At 41.4% G+C, this 21,827-nt stretch overlaps 1 protein-coding gene across 13 annotated transcripts in view; it reads left to right on the top strand.

Annotated features, from left to right (window-relative positions):
* The window catches only part of LINGO2 (leucine rich repeat and Ig domain containing 2), a 982,977-nt gene that overhangs the window by 355,254 nt on the left and 605,896 nt on the right, over window positions 1-21,827 (top strand). The window lies entirely within an intron of this gene.

The following is a 21,827-nucleotide window of genomic DNA, read 5'->3' as shown; positions in this document are numbered from 1 at the left end:
GTCTGAAATAGGCTACTATGGATAGCCTCTCTGGTAACTGACAACACTTTCTGGTGTTTCAGCAGTAGGAAATAGGCATTGCTCCTTGCATGTTGTGAGGGAGAGCTTTAGTGCATTTGAAGACGAATGGAATCAATGGGCCACAAAATATTTGTATGGGAATAAGAAGAGTGTAAATCGAGCTCTGCATCAAGGAATCCTGAATGAACTTCAACATCAAACATGTGGTTCATCAAGCTGAACCTGTTAGGTGAATGCATCTGCGGATAGTATACTGCTTAACTGAACCTCACAATAATATCTAGCAACTATTTGACTTAGATAAGAATATGGACATTGTGGGTGCATTTTTATGTGGTGAAGTCAACCCCAGGAAGATTTAGCACATGTTTAAAAATACCAATCCTTTCCTCCATCACCAAGTTCAAGGTGGTATCTATCTTAAGGATTTTCAGAGGTGCTGTGTCTGGGACTACATACCAAAATGCATTTAAACACATGCATTTAAGATAAAATGTGTTTAGAAATGTGTAGATTTAGATGCACTACTTTAGCAATTCATGTTTTGCGATATTCAGGAATTAGCTGAAGAGGCATTTGTTTGGAGAGTGAAGCTATTTTAGTGTTCACAGCATTGACAGTCTTGAGAATGTTTGTAATTTGATGAGCTTTTTTTTTTATCTATATTTTTATAGAATGGTTGTATATTGTTGTGTTAATGTTTGTTATATATCACCCTGAGCTCAATTTAGGGGAAGGGTGGTTAAAAATGTAGTTAATTTAAAAAAAATACAAGGAAAATTGATACATTGATTATTGCAATGCACTTTACGTGGGTCTGCCTTTGAAAATGGTTCAGAAGCTTCATTTACTGCAGAATGCAGCTGCCCAATTGTTGACGGGTTCAAGGTGAATAGAACATATAACACCTATCGTGTTCCAATTGCATTGGCTGCCTATATGCTTCCGGGCCCAATTCAAAATGCTTGTTTTGACCTATAAAGCTCTTTACGGCTCAGGACCCCAATATCTTTAATTTATTTTATTTATTTTATTTTATTCAATTTTTATACCACCCACAGCCAGAAGGCTCTCTGGGCGATGCACAACAGTAAGTAAAATACAATAAAATCACATAAAAAACACTAAAAGGCAAACATATTAAACAATTAAACAATCTGGTACATATTAAAAGCTAATAAAATATATTAAAATGCCTGGGAAAATAAAAAGGTTTTGACCTGGCGCCGGAAAGATAGAAGTGTAGGTGCCAGGCGTACCTCGTTGGGGAGACTGTTCCATAATTCAGGGGCCACCACTGAAAAGGCCCTAGATCTTGTTACAACCCTCCGAGCCTCTCTATGGGTTGGAACTCAGAGGAGGGCCTTTGATGTTGAACGTAGTGAATGGGTAGGTTCGTATCGGGAGAGGTGTTCCGCCAGGTACTGTGGTCCCGCGCCGTGTAAGGCTTTATAAGTCAAAACTAGCACTTTGAATCTGGCCCGGAAACGAACAGGTAGCCAGTGCAAACGAGCCAGAACAGGTGTTATGCGTGCGGACCGTTTCGTCCTCGTCAACAGTCTGGCTGCCGCATTTTTCACTAGCTGTAGTTTCCGAACTGTCTTCAAAGGCAGCCCCACGTAGAGCGCATTGCAGTAGTCCAATCTAGAAGTTACCAGGGCATGCACAACTGAGGCGAGGTCGTCGCTGTCCAGGTAGGGGCGTAGCTGGGCTACCATCCGAAGATGGTAGAACGCATTCTGTGCCACCGAGGCTACCTGAGCCTCGAGGGACAGGAATGGATCGAAAAGAACCCCCAGACTATGAACCTGTTCCTTCAGGAGGAGTGTAACCCCATCCAGAACAGGTTGAACATCCACCATCTGGGCCGAGAAGGCGTTCACCAACAGCGTCTCAGTCTTGTCAGGATCGAGCCTAAGTTTGTTAGCTCTCATCCAGTCCGTTATCGTGGCCAGGCAATGGTTCAGCACATTAACAGCCTCACATGAAGAAGATGAAAAGGAGAAATAGAGTTGCGTGTCATCAGCATACTGGTGACAACGCACTCCAAAACTCCTGATGACCGCACCCAGCGGCTTCATGTAGATGTTAAAAAGCATAGGGGACAGAACCGATCCCTGTGGGACTCCACAATGGAGAGTCCAGGGTATCGAGCAGTGCTCCCCAAGCCCTACGTTCTGGAGACGATCCACCAAGTAAGAGCGGAGCCACTGTCAAGCAGTACCTCCAACTCCCAACTCCATGAGTCTCCCCAGAAGGATGCCATGGTCGATGGTATCAAAAGCAGCTGAGAGATCAAGGAGAATCAACAGAGTTACACTCCCCCTGTCCCTCTCCCGACATAGGTCATCATACAGGGCGACCAAGGCTGTTTCAGTGCCGAAATCGGGCCTAAAACCGGATTGAAATGGATCAAGATAATCGGTTTCATCCAAGAGCACCTGGAGCTGGCCGGCAACCACACGTTCTAAGACCTTGCCCAGGAATGGAACGTTCGCCACCGGTCTATAGTTGTTCAAATTATCTGGGTCCAAGGAAGGTTTCTTCAGGAGTGGTCTCACTACCGCCTCTTTCAAACAGCTAGGGACCACTCCCTCTCTCAAGGAGGCATTTATCACTTCCCTGGCCCAACCGGCTGTTCCAGCCCTGTCAGCTTTCACTAGCCAAGAGGGGCAAGGATCCATAAGATTTTATCTTGGAAGTGCCAGGCGAACTCATTACAGCAGGTTTCTGATGGTTCTATGATGTCCTGAGGACTAGAGTGTAAAAGCCCTCGGACAATTTTAAAAAGCTCCGCTGGGCGGTTGAGAGATGAATTAATGGTGGCAGCAAAATATCACTTTTTCGCTGCCCTCACCGCTTCTATATACGACTTAGTAGAGGCACTTACCAAGGCATAATTGCATCCGTCAGGAGTACGTCTCCATCTGCACTCAAGCCTCCTCCTCTCTTGCTTCATCGCTCTCAGCTCCAGAATGCCTCTCCCAATATGAACCTACCTGGACCCTTAGATCTTCCTTCGAGGCCCTTCTCCAGACCCCCCCCCCTTTGAGGAAAGCTTGGAGTGTGGTGACAAGGGAGAGGACCTTTTCAGTTGTGGCTCCTCATCTGTGGAATATGGTCCCTAGTGAGGTCTGCCTGGCATCATTGACATCTTTTTGATGCCAGGTGAAAACGTACCTTTTCTGTCAGGCATTTGATAGATTGAGATGATGTTTTGTTTTGAATATGCTGACAAACTTTCCTGTGGCTGTGGGGGTGGTATTGTTATTGTTTTGTTGTTGTTTATTGTTATGTTTTATAGTGTGTTTTATTTGTTTTGTTTTAACATTGTGTAAGTTGCTTGGTAACCTTCAGGTATTAAGCTGCTGCTGCTGCTGCTGCTGCTGCTGCTGCTGCTAATAATGATGATGATGATGATGATGATGATAATAATAATAATAATAATAATAATAATAATAATAATAATAATAATACAGACCAGAAATGGATTGATCCTTCCATGCCTAGTATTAAAGATATGGACAAGTTAGGTAAGTATCATTCAAAATAGTCATTGGTTGGCATTATTGTACCCTTAATGGACAGATGTATTTAATAATTTTCTGCCATACTGCAGTTGCCTGTATTCCCTCTAGCCAACTAATGGAAGCATTTTGTCTGGGCCAACATAAACTGAACTAGATTCCATCCTAAGCAATTTTTTTCTATGCCAAGTTACAGTTGGGACTTTTAACATATGTACTTCATGCCTAAAAAATAACAGCAAACATGAATGTGGTGTTCTTTTGTCCCCTTGTTAACATTTTATTTTCTCGATTTCCTTTCGTTTCAGAACAAACGGCAGGCATAGAAGTACCAGAATTATAAACTCATTTCCCTGAAGTGCCATACTGAGATGTGGTTTAGAGCACTCAGAACAGGGCATTAATAATTAAGGCCATCGGTTCCAGAGTGATAAGATAAAAAAAGCTATCAGTACAAACAAACCAGCACTGAGCTTCCGAAAAGTGACAATTGTGAGAGAGTAGAAGAAACCATTCCATGCAGATTAAAAAAAAAAAAAATACAGCAACAAGATGAATTTTGTCATAAACAGTGGGATGGTAATTACTTTGAAGAAAAATGTGCCCTCATAAATTCTGAAATCAATTACCAGCTATCTTTGTAAATAGTTTCTGATAACACAAGGCATTGCAAGTGACATGTGGAACAGTCACATTGCAGAAGGTTGGAGGGATGATTTAAGAACCAGAAAAAGGGAAAAAAATGTCTATGGTGTATTTTTATATGGCTACCAAGTAATTGAAATTTGATTAGCCAATTAACTATGAAATTTAGTTCTGAATCATTAAACTGATGAAAAGTTTTGATATACCACAATATTTCATCAGCATAATGATTCAGGAAATAAATAACAGAGTGTTTTGGCTAATCAAACTTCAATTTTTTGGAGGATGTTAAATGAAGATAATAGTTTCTTTAACCTACATAATATAGAGAAATATAAAGAAGTAACATGTTGCAGCCTTCCCCAACCTGGTGCCTTCCAGAGGCTTTGGACTACGACTCCCAAGAGTAATCCTCACAGACAATCCCAAAAGTAATCCTCACAGACAATCAGTTCACAGGATACAGATCTAATCAGTTAATCAATAAACACGCCCAGCGATTGGTGCTTTGTGCAAAAAGTTGGGTGGAAAAGATCCTTTTTGTGAGGTATGCAAAACAATCATGATCATGGTCCAAATTTCTTTGAAAAGCTGCTCTTTGGATTTACTGAAGGGAGGAGAGAAAATATCCTTGTTTCGCACTTGTCCCTATTTTGGCCTTCTACATGACTGAAGCTGACTGCAAAAGTGGGGAGGCATTTTCTAAAAATGTTTTCGGATTGCTGCTCATATGTTACCAGGCCAGGTTCAATTTTCTTGTATTAATTTATAAGGTCCTTAACAAGTTGGATCCAGGATATCTTCATGGTCACCTGATTTCTTATATCCCAGCTCAATTACTGAGATCTCTCGGGGGTATCTCTGTTGGTGATCCCTCATGGGTCATAAAGACTAGAAGCCATGCATTCAGTGTAAATGGGCCCCAGCCTGTGGAACTCCCCCCCCCTCGAGATTAGACAGGCACCCTCCTTGTTGAACTTCAGGCACATGATAAGACTTTCTTGTTCCAGCAGGCATTTTAAGGAAGTGTTTGGTTTTATGACTGTTTTTTGTTTTATTTATTTACATTGTGTACTTGGACTTTCAAGAAGTTTTCAACAAGATACCCACCAAAGTCTCCTGAATTAGCTTAGCAGTCATGAAATAAGAGAAAATGTCCTCTTGTGGAACAGGAACTAGCTGGGAAACAGAAAACAGACAGTAGGATCAATGGGCAGTTCTCCAAAGGAGGGATATAGAAAGTGGAATCCCCCAAGAATCAGTATTGGACCTGTCCTTTGTAAAATGGAAATGGACTGCCTTCAAGTCAATTTCAACTTATGGCGACCCTGAGAATAAGGTTTTGATGGTAAGTGGTATTCAGAGGTGGTTTACCATTGCCTTCCTCTGAGGCTGAGAGGCAGTGACTGGCCCAAGGTCACCCAGTGATCTTCATGGCTGTGTGGGGATTCGAACCCTGGTCTACCAGGTCGTAGTCCAACACTCTAACCACTATGCCACAACTTGTTCATAAATGATGTAGAGTAGGGGTGAGCAGTGAGGTGGCAAAGTTTGCCAATGATACTAAATTGTTATGAGTTGTTAAAATAAATAAGGATTTCAGAGAGCTCCAAAAAGAACCCTCCAAACTGGGAAATGCAATTCAATGTAAACAGGTATAAATTTATGCATATTGGAGCAAAAACAACAACAACAAAATCCTTCATTTCACATGAGGTTTGAATTGGCACTGACTGACCAGGAGTGAGACCTTAGGGTTTTAGTAGCTAGATGAAGATGTCGACTCAGTGTGCTTGGACATAGCTGAAAAAGGCATAAGAACATAAGAAGAGCCTGCTGGATCAGGCCAGTGGCCCATCTAGTCCAGCATCCTGTTCTCACAGTGGCCAACCAGGTGCCTGGGGGAAGCCTGCAAGCAGGACCCGAGTGCAAGAACACTCTCCCCTCCTGAGGCTTCCGGCAACTGGTTTTCAGAAGCGTGCTGCCTCTGACTAGGGTGGCAGAGCACAGCCATCACGGCTAGTAGCCATTGATAGCCCTGTCCTCCATGAATTTGTCTAATCTTCTTTTAAAGCCATCCAAGCTGGTGGCCATTACTGCATCTTGTGGGAGCAAATTCCATAGTTTAACTATGCGCTGAGTAAAGAAGTACTTCCTTTTGTCTGTCCTGAATCTTCCAACATTCAGCTTCTTTGAATGTCCACGAGTTCTAGTATTATGAGAGAGGGAGAAGAACTTTTCTCTATCCACTTTCTCAATGCCATGCATAATTTTATACACTTTTATCATGTCTCCTCTGACCCGCCTTTTCTCTAAACTAAAAAGCCCCAAATGCTGCAACCTTTCCTCGTAAGGGAGTCGCTCCATCCCCTTGATCATTCTGGTTGCCCTCTTCTGAACCTTTTCCAACTCTATAATATCCTTTTTGAGATGAGGCGACCAGAACTGTACACAGTATTCCAAATGCGGCCGCACCATAGATTTATACAACGGCATTATGATATCGGCAGTTTTATTTTCAATACCTTTCCTAATTATCGCTAGCATGGAATTTGCCTTTTTCACAGCTGCCGCACACTGGGTCGACATTTTCATCGTGCTGTCCACTACAACCCCGAGGTCTCTCTCCTGGTCGGTCACCACCAGTTCAGACCCCATGAGCGTATATGTGAAATTCAGATTTTTTGCTCCAATATGCATATTTTTACACTTGTTTATATTGAATTGCATTTGCCATTTTTCCGCCCATTCACTCAGTTTGGAGAGGTCTTTTTGGAGCTATTCACAATCCCTTTTTGTTTTAACAACCCTGAACAATTTAGTGTCGTCAGCAAACTTGGACTTCACTGCTCACTCCTAATTCTAGGTCATTAATGAACAAGTTGAAAAGTACAGGTCCCAATACCGATCCTTGAGGGACTCCACTTTCTACAGCCCTCCATTGGGAGAACTGTCCATTTATTCCTACTCTCTGCTTTCTGCTTCTTAACCAATTCCTTATCCACAAGAGGACCTCTCCTCTTATTCCATGACTGCTAAGCTTCCTCAGAAGCCTTGGGTGAGGTACCTTGTCAAACGCTTTTTGAAAGTCTAAGTACACTATGTCCACTGGATCACCTCTATCTATATGCTTGTTGACACTCTCAAAGAATTTTAATAGGTTACTGAGACAGGACTTTCCCTTGCAGAAGCCATGCTGGCTCTGTTTCAGCAAGGCTTGTTCTTCTATGTGCTTGGTTAATCTAGCTTTAATAATACTTTCTACCAGTTTTCCAGGGACAGAAGTTAAGCTAACTGGCCTGTAATTTCCGGGATTCCCTCTGGATCCCTTTTTGAAGATTGGCGTTACATTTGCCACTTTCCAGTCCTCAGGCACGGAGGAGGACTGGAGGGACAAGTTACATATTTTAGTTAGCAGATCAGCAATTTCACATTTGAGTTCTTTGAGAACTCTCGGGTGGATGCCATCCGGGCCCGGTGATTTGTCAGTTTTTATATTGTCCATTAAGCTTAGAACTTCCTCTCTCGTTACCACTATTTGTCTCAGTTCCTCGGAATCCCTTCCTGCAAATGTTAGTTCAGGTTCAGGAATCTGCCTTATATCTTCCACTGTGAAGACAGATGCAAAGAATTCATTTAGCTTCTCTGCAATCTCCTTATCGTTCTTTAGTACACCTTTGACTCCCTTATCATCCAAGGGTCCAATCGTCTCCCTAGATGGTCTCCTGCTTTGAATGTATTTATAGAATTTTTTGTTGTTGGTTTTTATGTTCTTAGCAATGGGCTCCTCAAATTCTTTTTTAGCATCCCTTATTGTCTTCTTGCATTTCTTTTGCCAGAGTTTGTGTTCTTTTTTATTTTCTTCATTTGGACAAGACTTCCATTTTCTGAAGGAAGACTTTTTGCCTCTAAGAGCTTCCTTGACTTTGCTCGTTAACCATGCTGGCATCTTCTTGGCCCTGGCGGTACCTTTTCTGATCTGCGGTATGCACTCCAGTTGAGCTTCTAATATAGTGTTTCTAATATAGTGCAAATTCTATGCTAGGGATCATGAGGAAAGGTATTGGGGGAAAAACCTGCCAATATCATAATGCTGTTATACAAATCTGTGGTGTGGCCGGATTTGGAATACTGTGTCTAGTCGCCTCACCTCAAAAAGGATATTATACAGTTGGAAAATGTTCAGAAAAGGGCAACCAGAAAGATCAAGGGGATGGAGCAATTCCCCTATCAGGAAAGGTTGCAGCAATTGGGGCTTTTTTGTTTAGAGAAAAGGCGAGTCAGAGGTGGCATGATAGAAGTGTATAGAATTGTGTGTGGATGGAGAAAGTGGATAGAGAAAATTTTTTCTCCCTCTCTCATAACACTGGAACTTGTGGACATCCAATGAAGCCAAATGTTGGAAAATTCAGGGCAGACAAAAGAAAGTATTTCTTCACAGAGCGCATAGTTAAATTATGGAATTTGCTCCCACAAGAGGCGGTGATGGCCACGAACTTGAATGGCTTGAAAAGAGGATTAGACAAATTCATGGAGGACAAAGCTATCAGTGGCTCCTAGCGATGAAGGCTATGATCTGCCTCTATGGAGGCAGTATGCTTCTGAAGACCAGTTACTGGAAACCGCAGGAGGGGATAGTGCTGTTGCACTCAGGTCATTTGTGGGCTTCCCATGGGCAATTGGATGGCAACTGTGAGAACAGGATGCTGGACTAGATGGGCCCTTGGCCTGATTCAGCAGAGCTCTGCTTATTGTCTTATTTTACGTATATGGCTTGTTTTTCGGTACACAAGTTAGAAATACAAACGATCATGTGGTATATAAATGTATTAAATAAATAAATAATGGGGAGAAATTCTCTGTATTTTTTTTGGGGGGGGGAAACAGATTACCCTCTTGGCAAGGCAACAGAGGATGATAAAAATGACCACCTTTTCCCTAGTACAATGCCCTGGTAATAATTTTTCATTTGTGGCAGAGCACTGTTTCACAATGGGAAACTGTTTTGAAATGAAGATGTATTATTATTATTATTATAACATAATCATCATCATTTATTTATATAGCACCATCAGATGCACATGGCACTGTACATAAAATGACAATGAAAATAAAAACAAGTCCCTTCCCAAACAGGCATACAATCTCTAAATAAAATGAAATGAGGTCAGCAAAGGAAGGGAGAGAAAACAAAGAGAGGACAAAGATGATTCCCCTGCACTGCCTGAAGAGCCCCACCACAGTTTGAAGTGGTGGCAAATTTACTTTTGTTTTTTTGTTTTGCAGAAACAAAACACCCTCTGCTGCCTTGTCTGAAAAGTTACTCACTCCTGCAAAATTCAGAAAAAAAATCTTCTCCATCTCTTGTATTTTTGAGGGCCATTTTCATCCAGCCCCCTCACTTCACAAAATCTCCCCCCCCCCAAAAAAAAGAAAATCTTAGGCTGAAACTGTCGATACAGGTGGAAACATGGCAGCCCAGCACTGAGATTCTCCATCTAGAGCCAGCTTTTCACAGCTGGGGTAAAGTCAAGCTATGCTGTGGCAATCAATGTAATTGGGCCAGAGCGAGGAGAGGAGTGGAGCTGACTAAATAACTATTCTCTGAAAGTGTATCTGCTAGTTTGCCTTAGAAAGTAATGAGAGAAGCAGCTGCAATTCCCTTGCTTTGGGCTCCTGTGGAGCTGGCCTTTTGCAGAGCTTCACACCTTCAACACAAGGGCAAGGAGGTCACAGTCATGCTAATGGTGCTTACACTTCAGTTCAACTTCATTCTGTTTTGCTGAGATCAACAAGAGAGGAATGTGTAAGGCAAACACATTGCTTTCTGAGTTGCTTTCTCTTTCCATTCTACTGTCTGGTCACATTACCGTGGTTTGTGAAGTATTGCTTTAAATCTGTTTAATGGCCTGCACGCTGAAGGATGGATGACCAAAGAACAAATAAAATTGTATCTCATTATGCTGCAGAAATGTTTACAAGTGGTACCTTGATCACCTTTGACTGCACCTATTTGTGCAAAGCTGAGCTGATCCATAAATACACATATACACATGCACGCGCACACAGTGACATTAATACATCAACCTGATTAATAAATTAAAAATGCGTCAGCCTCAATTAAATTTTTTAGCCCACTTAATTGGGCATTTCTCCCATGTCATTCCTTGACCATGCATAGGAACATAGGAAGCTGCCTTATACTGAGTGAGACCACTGGTCCATCTAGCTCAATTTTGTCTACACTGACTGGCAGCGGCAGGAATCTCTCCGAGCCCCACCTGGAAATGCCAGGGATACAGCTTGGGACCTCCTGCATGCAAGGCAGATGCTCTACTACTGAGCTACGGCCCTTCCCTATTGCATTTGCGTGTTCCAATCTCTGCTCTCTTCCTCCTGCTTATCCAGTTGTAGTCTACCGTCTCCTTTACTTGTGTTGTATTGCTTGGCTGCAAATTTTGTTACCTTCTGGAAGGAGAGAAGCATTGCAGAAGGGTCATAGCTCTGTGGAAAAGCACATGCTTTGCATGCAAAATTCTCACTTCCTGGCATTCCTAGGTGGATCTGGGAAGGACTCCTGTCGGAAAGCTTGGAGAGCTGCTACTAGTTAGCAGTGGCAATACTGAGTTAGGTGGAATTATGATATAACTTGATATCAAGGCCACTTCCTATGTCCCTAGGCTGGGAGACCAAAAGAGGGAATGAGTGGTCAGCTGAAGCTGAACAGTAAATTAGTGGGTGTCACCTCTCCCTAAACCACAACATTTGTTGCCTTCCCATGGTAAGCCTTACATGGGCAGATGGGATGTTCCTTCTCAATGAAGTGCAGAAGTAGTGAATAATTCTGCTGTCCAATTAGTGTATATTTGGCACTCAAACAACCCAATCATTCAACCCAATCAGTTTATTCAGAACTAAGTTCTAAAGAAGTCTGGGGCTTACTCCCAAGTAAATAAAATGCTATATTGTATTTTTCAACAATCTTGGATTGCTTCATAAGACAGAAGGGGGGAGGGTACAATATTTGGTAGGTTTGAAGCTGACACCATTAAACAAAGAAATCTTTCTCCATGCATCTGTTTTGTATGCAGAGGAATCCAGGCTCATTCCCCAGCATCTTCAGATGGGACTGGAAAAGACTCCCTGCCTGAAATCCTGCCAGTCAGTGAAGATAATTCTGAGGTAGATGGGCCAGTGGAAGTAGAAGGCCACTTCCTATGATCCTAAATGGAGATTGAATTTCTCCGAAAGAGGGTTAAAAACACAAAGGGGTTTGCAAGAAGAGAAGAATGGGAGAAGAGAAAGAAAGAGACTGACAGGATAGAAAGATGAAAGGTGCAGAAACAGCAGGCAGGGGCTGGCAGGATGTAAAACCGAACCAAACAACCTTTATCTTTCTTTAAAGCCCTTGCCTGTTGTATCCATATTTTGTTCTATCCATATTTTGTTCTATCCCGCGGCCCCTTTCTTCTTTTTAGAATTTTTCAACATATTCCTGGAAAATAATGTTACTAGACTGTGGCAGATGTAGTTTGAAGTTAACAGTCCCAGCTCTTAAAAGAGAGAGAGAGATAGAATAACCCTAACAGGTTTTAGCATTGTGCTTCTTCATCAAACCAACAGGGGTTGGTGGTCATGTATGCTATATTCTTTATTATAATTTATTAACATTCATACCAAAAATCATGCAAATATATCCAAATTTAACTGAATAATTTAAAACTCAGGTGCTTAATCAACTATGACTTCTTTAGTGAAGTGACAGCAGTACAACATTTCTAAATAGGTATGTGGTGTGCTATATGCAGAATCTCTCTTTTGGTATCTTCTGTTCCAGTTTTAAAACAGCAGTGTTAATATTCCTCTAGCATTTTGGGCAATTACAGTTAATGGTGAACTGAACCTACTTTGTCTACTGTTATAAAAAAACCTGCAACATCAAATAGTCTTCCCACCTTCTGTGTCTGTCTATTTATAATGCTTGCTAAAATGTTAACCTATTTATTTATAGTAATCTCTTGCTACCCCTCTCAATTGGTTCATTTTCATTTCCTTTCAGTAATGTGGCAAATTCAGAAGTGCAGGGCCCCTTCATAATAGCCAGAGCCATTCCCCCTTCTAAGATGATAGAATAATCTGGCCAGGCTTCAATACTTTCTGTTTCTCTGTCACTCAGTCACTATTTGACTGTCCTTTCTCACTGTCAGATACATTGCTTGAATTACTGAATTCAAACTGCTTGATGATGTAGATGTGATGCTATCATCAGGATTCATTCACTGTCTGCCTCCACAATTTATTTATTTATTTATTTATTTATTTATATCCCGCCCTTCCTCCCAGCAGGAGCCCAGGATGCCAAACAAAGTTCTAAACACACTTTAAAACATCATAAAAACAGATCTTAAAATACATTAAAACAAAACAGTGTTCAAAACATTTTTAAAAAACCAACTTTAAAAAAGGGTTAAAAACATTATTTAAAAAAATTACAGACTTCTCACTCTCTACAACTTGGCTTTTTGAAGAAGGAAGTAATATGAACTCCTTTTACTCTGATTGGCTCCAATCAGAAAGGACAAGAAGCAAGTTAGAACACTCTTCTCAGTGCCTAACACATGGGCTCATAGGATGCTGGAGATAAAAGGGCCCTGCTCATAAAAAAATAAAGGATCTAAGACCCCCCAAGACTCTGGATGACTACACCCCTGCAGATAGCCAATTCTGATTTGTTATATAACCTCTTAACGTCAGCTTGTTGATTATATAATCCCTGATTGCTTGAGATTTTCAGGAAGTATTATCCTTATACTTGATTTACTTATGCCAAAATCTGAAGAGCTATGTCAGGGGTGGGGAGTTGGATTTAAGTGGCAGGCCAGATCCTTCTTAGCCCCACCCACCCACAGGCCAACTTTGACAGTTGGAAGGCTACCCTATCAATTACCTGAAGTCATGTTGATGACAGATCACCACTTGAAAGTGGCTCACCTCTGAAGTCTGTTTGCAAAAGGTTTCAATACAAGTCATTTGCAAATGAACTGCAGAGGGCGACATTCAATTTCCCCTCTTCCTCTCCCCATGCCCTCCCCAGATATGCTCCAAAGGGTTGAGGGAACCCCTAGAACAGATTTAGGGGGTGCATGGGGGGAGGAGAGGCGGAAATCCCATTTATTTATTTTATTTATTACATTTCTACCCAGTCTTTCTTTTCATGATGGGTGTGTGGGTGGGGGGAGACAGTGGCCGAAGGCAGGGAGGGAAGTAGCTCTGATCTTGGAGAGCAGGAGGAGGAACGCTGAAGCGTGCCCAGGACTCAGGACAAAGAAAGAGAAGGAGACCTCGCTTCCTGTAAGGAAGAAGAAGAAAGTCTGTTTATCCAGGTCCCCAAAGAAGAAGAGGAGACCTCAGCAGGCCTCATTTCCTGTTTGGAAGAAGGAGATCTGCCTAACCAGGACTCCAAAGAAGACGGGAAGGACACCTCAGCAGCAGGTGATGTGCAGGATCGTGAGGATTGTATGGGGCCATATCAATGCACAGAGCGTAGAAGGTGCTTCAGAGAGAATGCCAAGCTTACTTCACACTACAGAACTCACACAGGGGGGAAGCCATATGAACATACAGATTTTGGAAAGAGCTTCGGCAATAAAGGAAAGCTTTGTAAACGTGAAAGAATCCACACGGGAGAAGCCTTATAAATGTATAGAATGTGGAAAGAACTTCAAAACTAAAGGACACCTTTATCAGCATCAAGCAAGCCACACAGGGGAGAAACCATTTAAATGCATGGAGTGTGGAACTAACTTCAGGACTAGAAGAAGCCTTTATAAACATGATGGTTTATATCACAGTGAGAAGAAACCACACCAATCTCCATTCTCCAGTGAAACACCCATGAATTGCACTCTAGTAGAGTAACATGCATGGTTTGCTAAGAGGCACAGCGGCTGCCAGGGGAGAGGATCTTCGCCATGTCTACGGCTATGAACTTCGGGACTAAAAGCTTCAAGCCGAGGCCACCAGACAAAGGCTCTTTCCCTTTGGATCATTTCGGTGAATGTACAGCATTCAAAGAAAAATTCATGAAGTGTCTGAAGGAAAATAGGTTTGAGAATGCTTTGTGCAGACAGGAATCAAAAGAATATTTAGAATGCAGAATGGAGAGGCAACTTATGTCCAAAGAACCGCTGGAAAAGTTGGGATTTAAAGACCTAATAGAAGAGAAATCAGAAACCCAACCTAAGACATTGTAATGAAGAGAAAGGAAAAGGGAGAAAATCCTGACCATCTCTTATGGAACGCAGCAAATCTGCAGTAGTACATATTGTGCATTGTATATTTCAAATGTGATTGCAACATGAAGTGCGCCTTCAAAGAAAATGCTGTAACTGTTGGCCAAATAGAAGAGTTACAGTGCAAACCTATATGCTGTCTACTCAACAATAAGTCTCATTGAGTTTAATGGGGCTTACTCTCAAATAAGGGGATAGGATTACTGCAATCCTATCACCAATTTATTGGGAGTAAGCCCCAGTGAACTCGGTGAGAAGTACTTCTGAGTAGACATGTGCTGATACAAAACAAGCCTCCCCTCTGAATAATGAAGTTTTGTAGGAGATACAGTAAATGGTTTTCTTTAGGGGTTTGGGGTGTTAATGGTTACTTTTTTGTTTTTAAATAATTGTTTTATTATGTTCATAATGTTGAAAAGTTGTTTTTGGTTATTATATTTGTTATGTCACTGTTTTATTATTTTTTGTTATTAGGAAATTGTTTTTGCAATTGTTTTTGACATGTATTTTTGTTCACCTTGTTGTAAGCCGCCTTGAGCACAATTTTATGTGGAAAGGCGGCATACAAATAAAATGATGATGATGATGATGATGATAGAAACCCAAGGCAGCTTACATATGGTTCCCAGTTGCTCTCCCATCCAGCACTGACCAGACCTGACCCTGCTTAGCTTCAGCAGGGAGCTGGCCTTGTGCTAGTAGCAGCCCTTACTCTGACAGGTCACTGACTTAGCACAACATTTGGTACAACCCGAAGTGCCTTCACCTGCCTCATATCTGATGTCACATACAATGTCAGGAGTTGGGTAGATGGGCTTGTTTTGAGGGAAATGGTCTTATGCGCAAAATTAGGACATATACTAGGCTTAATTAGGTGTGCAGACTAGAGATTCCTTACTCTGCCCTAAAGACTCACTTGTTTTCAGTTGGTTTTTCCTGACTTGTTCTTCACCCCTGGGCTAGGTAGAGTCATACTGTCATCCCATTCACATTATGTCCGGTTGGCTTGGATCACCCATGTGACTAAACCAAAAGAAGCAAAAACTAGAAGTAAATGGTGCCATAGAAGGAAGAGATCAAATCATGACACTGACCAGGATAACACCCCCCTCCCCAAGAAAAGAAGAGAATGTTCTCTCAATTAAAGATCCCCCCTCACATGTATTTAGATATTTTCCCATCATCCAGAATCCCCAAAATGAAATGGGAGAATGTTTTGTGCAGCTCTAGTTCCAATATGAATTTTGTTTTAGGGGTTTATAGTCTTAAAGGTTTTTGTTACGCCAAGTTATGTAAAATAATCAAAAACAGAGTTAATTTTATAGCCAACTGGGGAAATAAAGTGTTGTGTTGTGACTAAGCCTCTAATCTCTAAAACGTAATCTCCTTTATGTGTTTTTCTCATTTTTTTGCAATTATGAACTGACATTTAATGGACTGTGGCTGAGAAATTTGAACATGTAAGTTAGGAAGCTAGTCTTGTCTTTACAAAAAGCTTCAAATATCCCTATGTGGGGTTTCCTTACAAACTGATATAAGTAAAGTATGCATTTGTTAATAATATAATAAAAATGACATGGATTTTTTTGAAAAGAGATGCTTAGAAAATTCTCCTCATCTGAATGTAAAGATCCAGAGATTCAAAATTATTTAGTTTATTTAGATTATTGTTTATTTAATGAACTAGTGAGCTGTAATTCTTCTGTTTTTGACTTCCTAACTACTGTGCATGAATAGTTTGCTGCAGCTTCCAATTCATACAGTTTGTTTCCTTACAAGTTACCAGCATGCAGGTAGATTATTGGCCATGATGAGACTACATGATTTCATCAAGATGTCAACATTTTAATCAATGTACCTGTGTAGTTGTGTTCAGTGGTAACCTGTAAGGCAGGGCTGAGGAACTTGTGGTCCTCCAGATGTTGTTGGACTCCATCTCCCATCATCTCTTGACTATTGGCCATGCTGTGTTTTTAAAAAAAGGTTTCTCCCATATTGCAAATTGCTTTTGAAACTGCCTTCTATTACAAGATCATTTTGTTTTGAAATGTGTCCAACCTCCTTTGAGTGTGTGAAGAATATGTATAGCTCTTTGGATCCTGGCCTATGTACCTAGCAAAACTTGAACAGGAAGTGGATGAGTACAGTGTAGCATTTACAAGCCAGGTGGTCCAGATTTGATTTTTCTGAGCCATAATCATTACCAAGTTGCATTTTAACTATAGCACTCACTAATTCAATTGAACAACAGGTGCAGGGTAGGTTGGATGTGGTTTGGGGAAAACAGCCTTGCGGGCCAAATTCGAACTCTTGCCCTACCTTGTTAGGCCTGCAGGGCAGAAGGTCCCCACTGCTGCCTAAACACTCACTCTTGGTTCTTTTTTTACTTGCTTTTTGTTGCCTTGTTTTTTTCTTCTGCAACTAAATGGTTTTGTTTGTAGTCAGGCACTGTGTTTTAGGTTGTTGGGGTTTTTTGAGTTGGATGATGATGTACTATTATTGCTGGGTTTTATTGATAATTTTGGGTCTATATTTGTATTGTGCTTCATTTTATTTTAAGCTCATTACAGTAGCTTTTATCCTTAAATGTAGTCTAAAAATATTTTAAATAAAATACAAACTTGTTTTTTTAAAAAAATCAAAGCGGATTTTAAATTTGATTTTGATTTGTATATATATGTCTGTGTGTGGTGTGTGTGTAAACATCCCTTATAAAAAGGTAAGGCAATTCAAAATGGATTCTTATTGTTATACAATCATAAATGCTGAATTTACTTTCCATCTTAGGGAAGATCACTGTTCCATGAATTACTGTTGCTGTTCTTGTTTTTGTAAAATTCTAGGCTCTTGGCCCCAATCCACCACAACTTGCTTGTACCTAAGAACATAGGAAGCTGCCTTAGACCCTTGTTCCATCTAAACAGTAATGTCTACACTGACTGGCAGCAATTCTCCAAGGTTTTAGGCAGGGTTCTCTTCCAGTGCTACCTGTAGATGCTAGGGATCTAACCTAGGACATTTTGTATAACAAAGTAGATGATTTACCACTGACCTATGGCCCTTACCAGTACACATCTATGCCATAAATGTGGCTTAAGAGGATGTGGAAGAAACCTAATATGTGAAACCAGTCAAAACAATTACTCACTAATAGGCAAAGAACGTACCTATACCTAACAAATATTTCTATCAATCTTTAAAAAGTGGGGAAATTCGGCAGCTATAGGAAATGCACCAGGGGAGCAGGACACCTGACCACCTCTCTGAGATATTGTACTGCCCTACAAATTTGTAAAAATGAAAACACAATTTGGGTTAGTCTTTCACAGTCCAATCTACTTCCTGTGTAGCTTGGAAGAATTTGTTAACATGTGGGAACAAGAGGTGAGGGGAAGGGGGGAGAGAGGAAGGGAGATGGGGAAGAGAGGAAGGGGTAAGGGGGATGAGGAGGGCAGGTTTGATCATTTGCATACTTGTTGAGTTCAGTGGTATTTATTTACTCCTGTGCAATCATCCTTAGGATAGGTGAAACTGATCTGGGGGAAGAGCAGGCAGGGAGAAGGGGAGGGGAGGAAACAGGAGTACTGAGGAAGGTGGAGGAGTAAGGGGATGAGGAGAGTGAAGAAGGGGAGGAGATTGGATGGGTGGGCACTGGGCAGAGGAAAAGCTCCTTTTCAAAAGAAAAACATTGTTAACAATATCATTATTTTTCAGGGTTTCCCCCACCTTTTTATTCTACAGCAGGCACATGTAGTCTCCCACCCAAATTTAAATGAAACCTGTCTCTGGCTACATCCACACCAGACATTTATTCTACAGTCATGGCTTCCCCCCAAAGAATCATGGTAAGTGCAGTTTGTGAAGGATGCTGAGAGTTGCTAGGAGATGGCCTGCCTATTCTCCTCACAGAGCTCCAGTTCCCAGAATCTTCTGGGAAGAGGGGCTGACTGTTAAACCACTCTGGCCACTGAAGCGCTGTCAGGGGAATAGGTGGCATGGGAGGTATTTTCAAGTGAACATTGTGGAATGTGAAAAACCCATGCTGGCTGTAGTATACAGCCACTCTGTAAAATATAGCTGCTATTTTCAAGATAAATGACATCATTGTGAATAGCTTTAGATACAGCATTTGGCAATTTGCAACAAGTTTGTGTGATGCAAAACATAGCTCCTGTTACACAAAGGTGATGAATACGTATTTTAAAAGTTCTGTAAGAACCTTAAACAAGAGTGTCTACACAGATGGCAGATATGCCAACAGTGAATGTTGGATCCTGTTAATTGGAACACCCCAGATGACATCCTAATTAAGCAGCTATCCTAATTAAAAGAAGAGCCATTAAAATACAAGTTTAGATATTAAGAACTCTAGTAAATTCTGGTCCTCCCCCCCACCCCGTCACTTACTATTAAACATTTTAAAGCATGTAAAAGTTGGTAAGTACTGTGCACAGATTATTTATTTAATTAATTTACATCCCACCCTTCTCCCAGAAATAGCCCAGGGCGGCAAGCAAAAACACGAAAAACACTTTAAAACATCTTAAAAACAAAAGACTTTAAAACTTATTAAAACAAGGTATCTTTTAAAACATATTAAAACAAAACATCAAACACATCTTTAAAAAACAACTTTAAAACATGTTCTTTTTTAAAAGAAAAAAAAAATCCAGAAGCATCTTTAAAAGCAATTCAAGCACAGACACAGACTGGGATAAGGTTTCTATTTAAAAGTCTTGTTGAAAGAGGACGGTCTTAATAGGTGCCCAAAAGATAACAGAGATGGTGCCTCTCTTACATTTAAGGGAAGCCAATTCAAAAGTGTCTTGCCACAACACTGAAGTTCCACTTCCTACTTCCTTCCTCCTGATAAGATGGTATCTGCAGGAGGTCCTCACCTGCAGAGCACAGTGATTGACTGGTTATATAAAGGGTAAGATGATATTTCAGGTTTTCTGGTTGCATTGGGCAACCAGAGTTGCATAGGGCGTGTACAGTAAAACCAGAACCCTTGAACTTGGCCTGGTAACTAATGGGCAGCCAATGAAATTCTTTCAGCAGTGGGGTAACATGTTGCTGATACCCTGCCCCAGTGAACAGGTGTGCCACCACATTTTGCACCAGCTTCACTTTCCAGACCAACCTCAAGGGCAGCCCCACATAGAACACATTACAGTAATCCAGCCTGGAGGTTACCAGTGCATGGAGAACAGTGTTCAGGCTATCGTGGTCCAGAAACGGTCACAGCTGTCTTACCAGCTAAAGCTGGTAAAAGGCATTCCAAGCCACTGAGGTCACCTGGGCCTCTAGCAACAAAGTTGGATCCAAGTCTATGAACCTGCTCTTTCAAAGAGAGTACAAACCCATCCAAAGCTGGCAATTGACCAATTAACCAAACTCAGCAACCACCAACCGACAGTGCTCCATCTTGCTAGGATTCAGACTCAATTTATTGACCCTCATCCGGACCACTAAGGAGTCCAGGTACTGGTCCAATGCATGCATGGTGTCTTCCAATTTAGATGTTACAGAGAAATAGAGCTGGGTATTATCAGTGTACTGCTGACAGCTTGTCCCATATCTTCTGATGACTGCTTACAAAGGCTTCATATCAATGTTAAACAGCATTGGTACCCTGCAGCACCCCACAGCGCAACTGCCAGGGGGTCGAAAGACAATCACCCAATGCTTCTCTGAAAAATACCCTGGAGATAAGATTGGAACCACTGTAAAATAGTGTTTCTCTCATACCCATCTCACCAAGTTGGCCCAGAAGGATACCATGGTCAATGGTATCAAAAGTCGCTGAGAGATCAAGTAAGAATAACAGGGTCACACTCCCCCTGTCCTTCTCCCATAAAGGTCATCCATGAGGGTGACCAAGGCAGAGTCAGTCCCATAACCAGGCCTGAACATAGATTGGAATGGGTCAAGATAAATCTGTTTCATTCATGAGTACCATAACCCTCTCAATCACCTTCCCTAAAATGGGGCATTTGCAACCGGGTGATAGTTGTCACAAACCAATGGGTCCAGGGTGGGCTTTTTCAGGACTGGTCTGATTATCACCTCTTTCACGGTGGCTGGAACCACTTCCCCTCACAAAGGTGTGTTGACCACACCCTGGATTTACTCAGTGATACCCCCGTCCCAGCAAGCTTTAATAAGCCAAGAAGGGCAATGGTTGAGAAGCCATATTGCTGGCAATGATGTCTCAAGCACCTTGTCCACATCATCAGGCCTCATCAACTGAAACTGATCTCAAGAAGTTGCAGCAGACATTACACTGGACACCTCATTGGGGACTTCAGTAGATGTGGATGGGGCATCAATATATATATTGATGCCCCATCCACATCTACTTATATATATATGTATAGTTCCTTCCTGAAATCTAACAACTGAAAAGACATGACACAAAAGGAAAAAGAGGTAAAGAAGGAAGAGGAACAAAGCAAACCCAGTCATTAGTTCTTAGATATTTACCTGGGAGTAAGCCCCATTAATTTCACAGTAGTTACTTCTTACTACATGGTTAGGATTGTTGAGACAATTCTTATAATGAAAACTTCAGGCACAAGGGAAGTGAGCACAAATGGAGTGAGCTCAATTGTCATTGCCAGATGGCAAAATATGGGCAAGCAGTTTTAAACTAGGCAGACTCCAACTAAGCCTGGAAATCAAAGATAGAAACAAATTGCTTCAGTAGTTTCTGAGTTGTGCCATATGTGGAACTAAGAGGCAAGTACCTATAAGCTTTCAAACAGCCATTAGGGCTGCATTCAGACGTGGAGTTTATTGTGTTGGTTTTAGTGATGATAATGGTAGTGCTTCTGTGCCGATTTCTAATATTCCTTTCACACTACGGTACCTGTTGCAATATGGAACTGTGGTTTTTTAACCAATATATCGCCATGTCCCACTAAGGCTGCATTCACACTGCACTTTATTCTGTTTTCCCGACAGTTCTTTACCTCATAATTTCTACATTTTTGATCTTTCACTCAACATAAAAGCCAGATCCAGAAACCTAGCAGAATATAATGGAAGGTAGCACTCATTTCCAGGATAAATGATTCCAGAAATAATGTTTGCAAGCTTTGAAACCCAGAGTTGGGAGTTTTACATTCTGCAGCCACTCACGTGACAGGTCGTAATGTAGTATCCCAGATGTAATGTGTTCCTGCCTTGTAGGCAAGTGTCAGTTCACTTGATGAAAATTGTGACTTTATTTTGGCATACAGGGAACTGCGCTGCCCATGTGCAAACCGCCCAGAGAGCTTCGGCTATGGGGCGGTATACAAGTGCAATAAATAAAAAATAAATAAAATAATGGGTGGCA

Source organism: Rhineura floridana, chromosome 1 (assembly GCF_030035675.1).
Source record: "Rhineura floridana isolate rRhiFlo1 chromosome 1, rRhiFlo1.hap2, whole genome shotgun sequence".
NCBI classification, from domain to species: Eukaryota; Metazoa; Chordata; class Lepidosauria; order Squamata; family Rhineuridae; genus Rhineura; species Rhineura floridana.
This window is presented reverse-complemented; position numbering and strand designations above follow the sequence as displayed.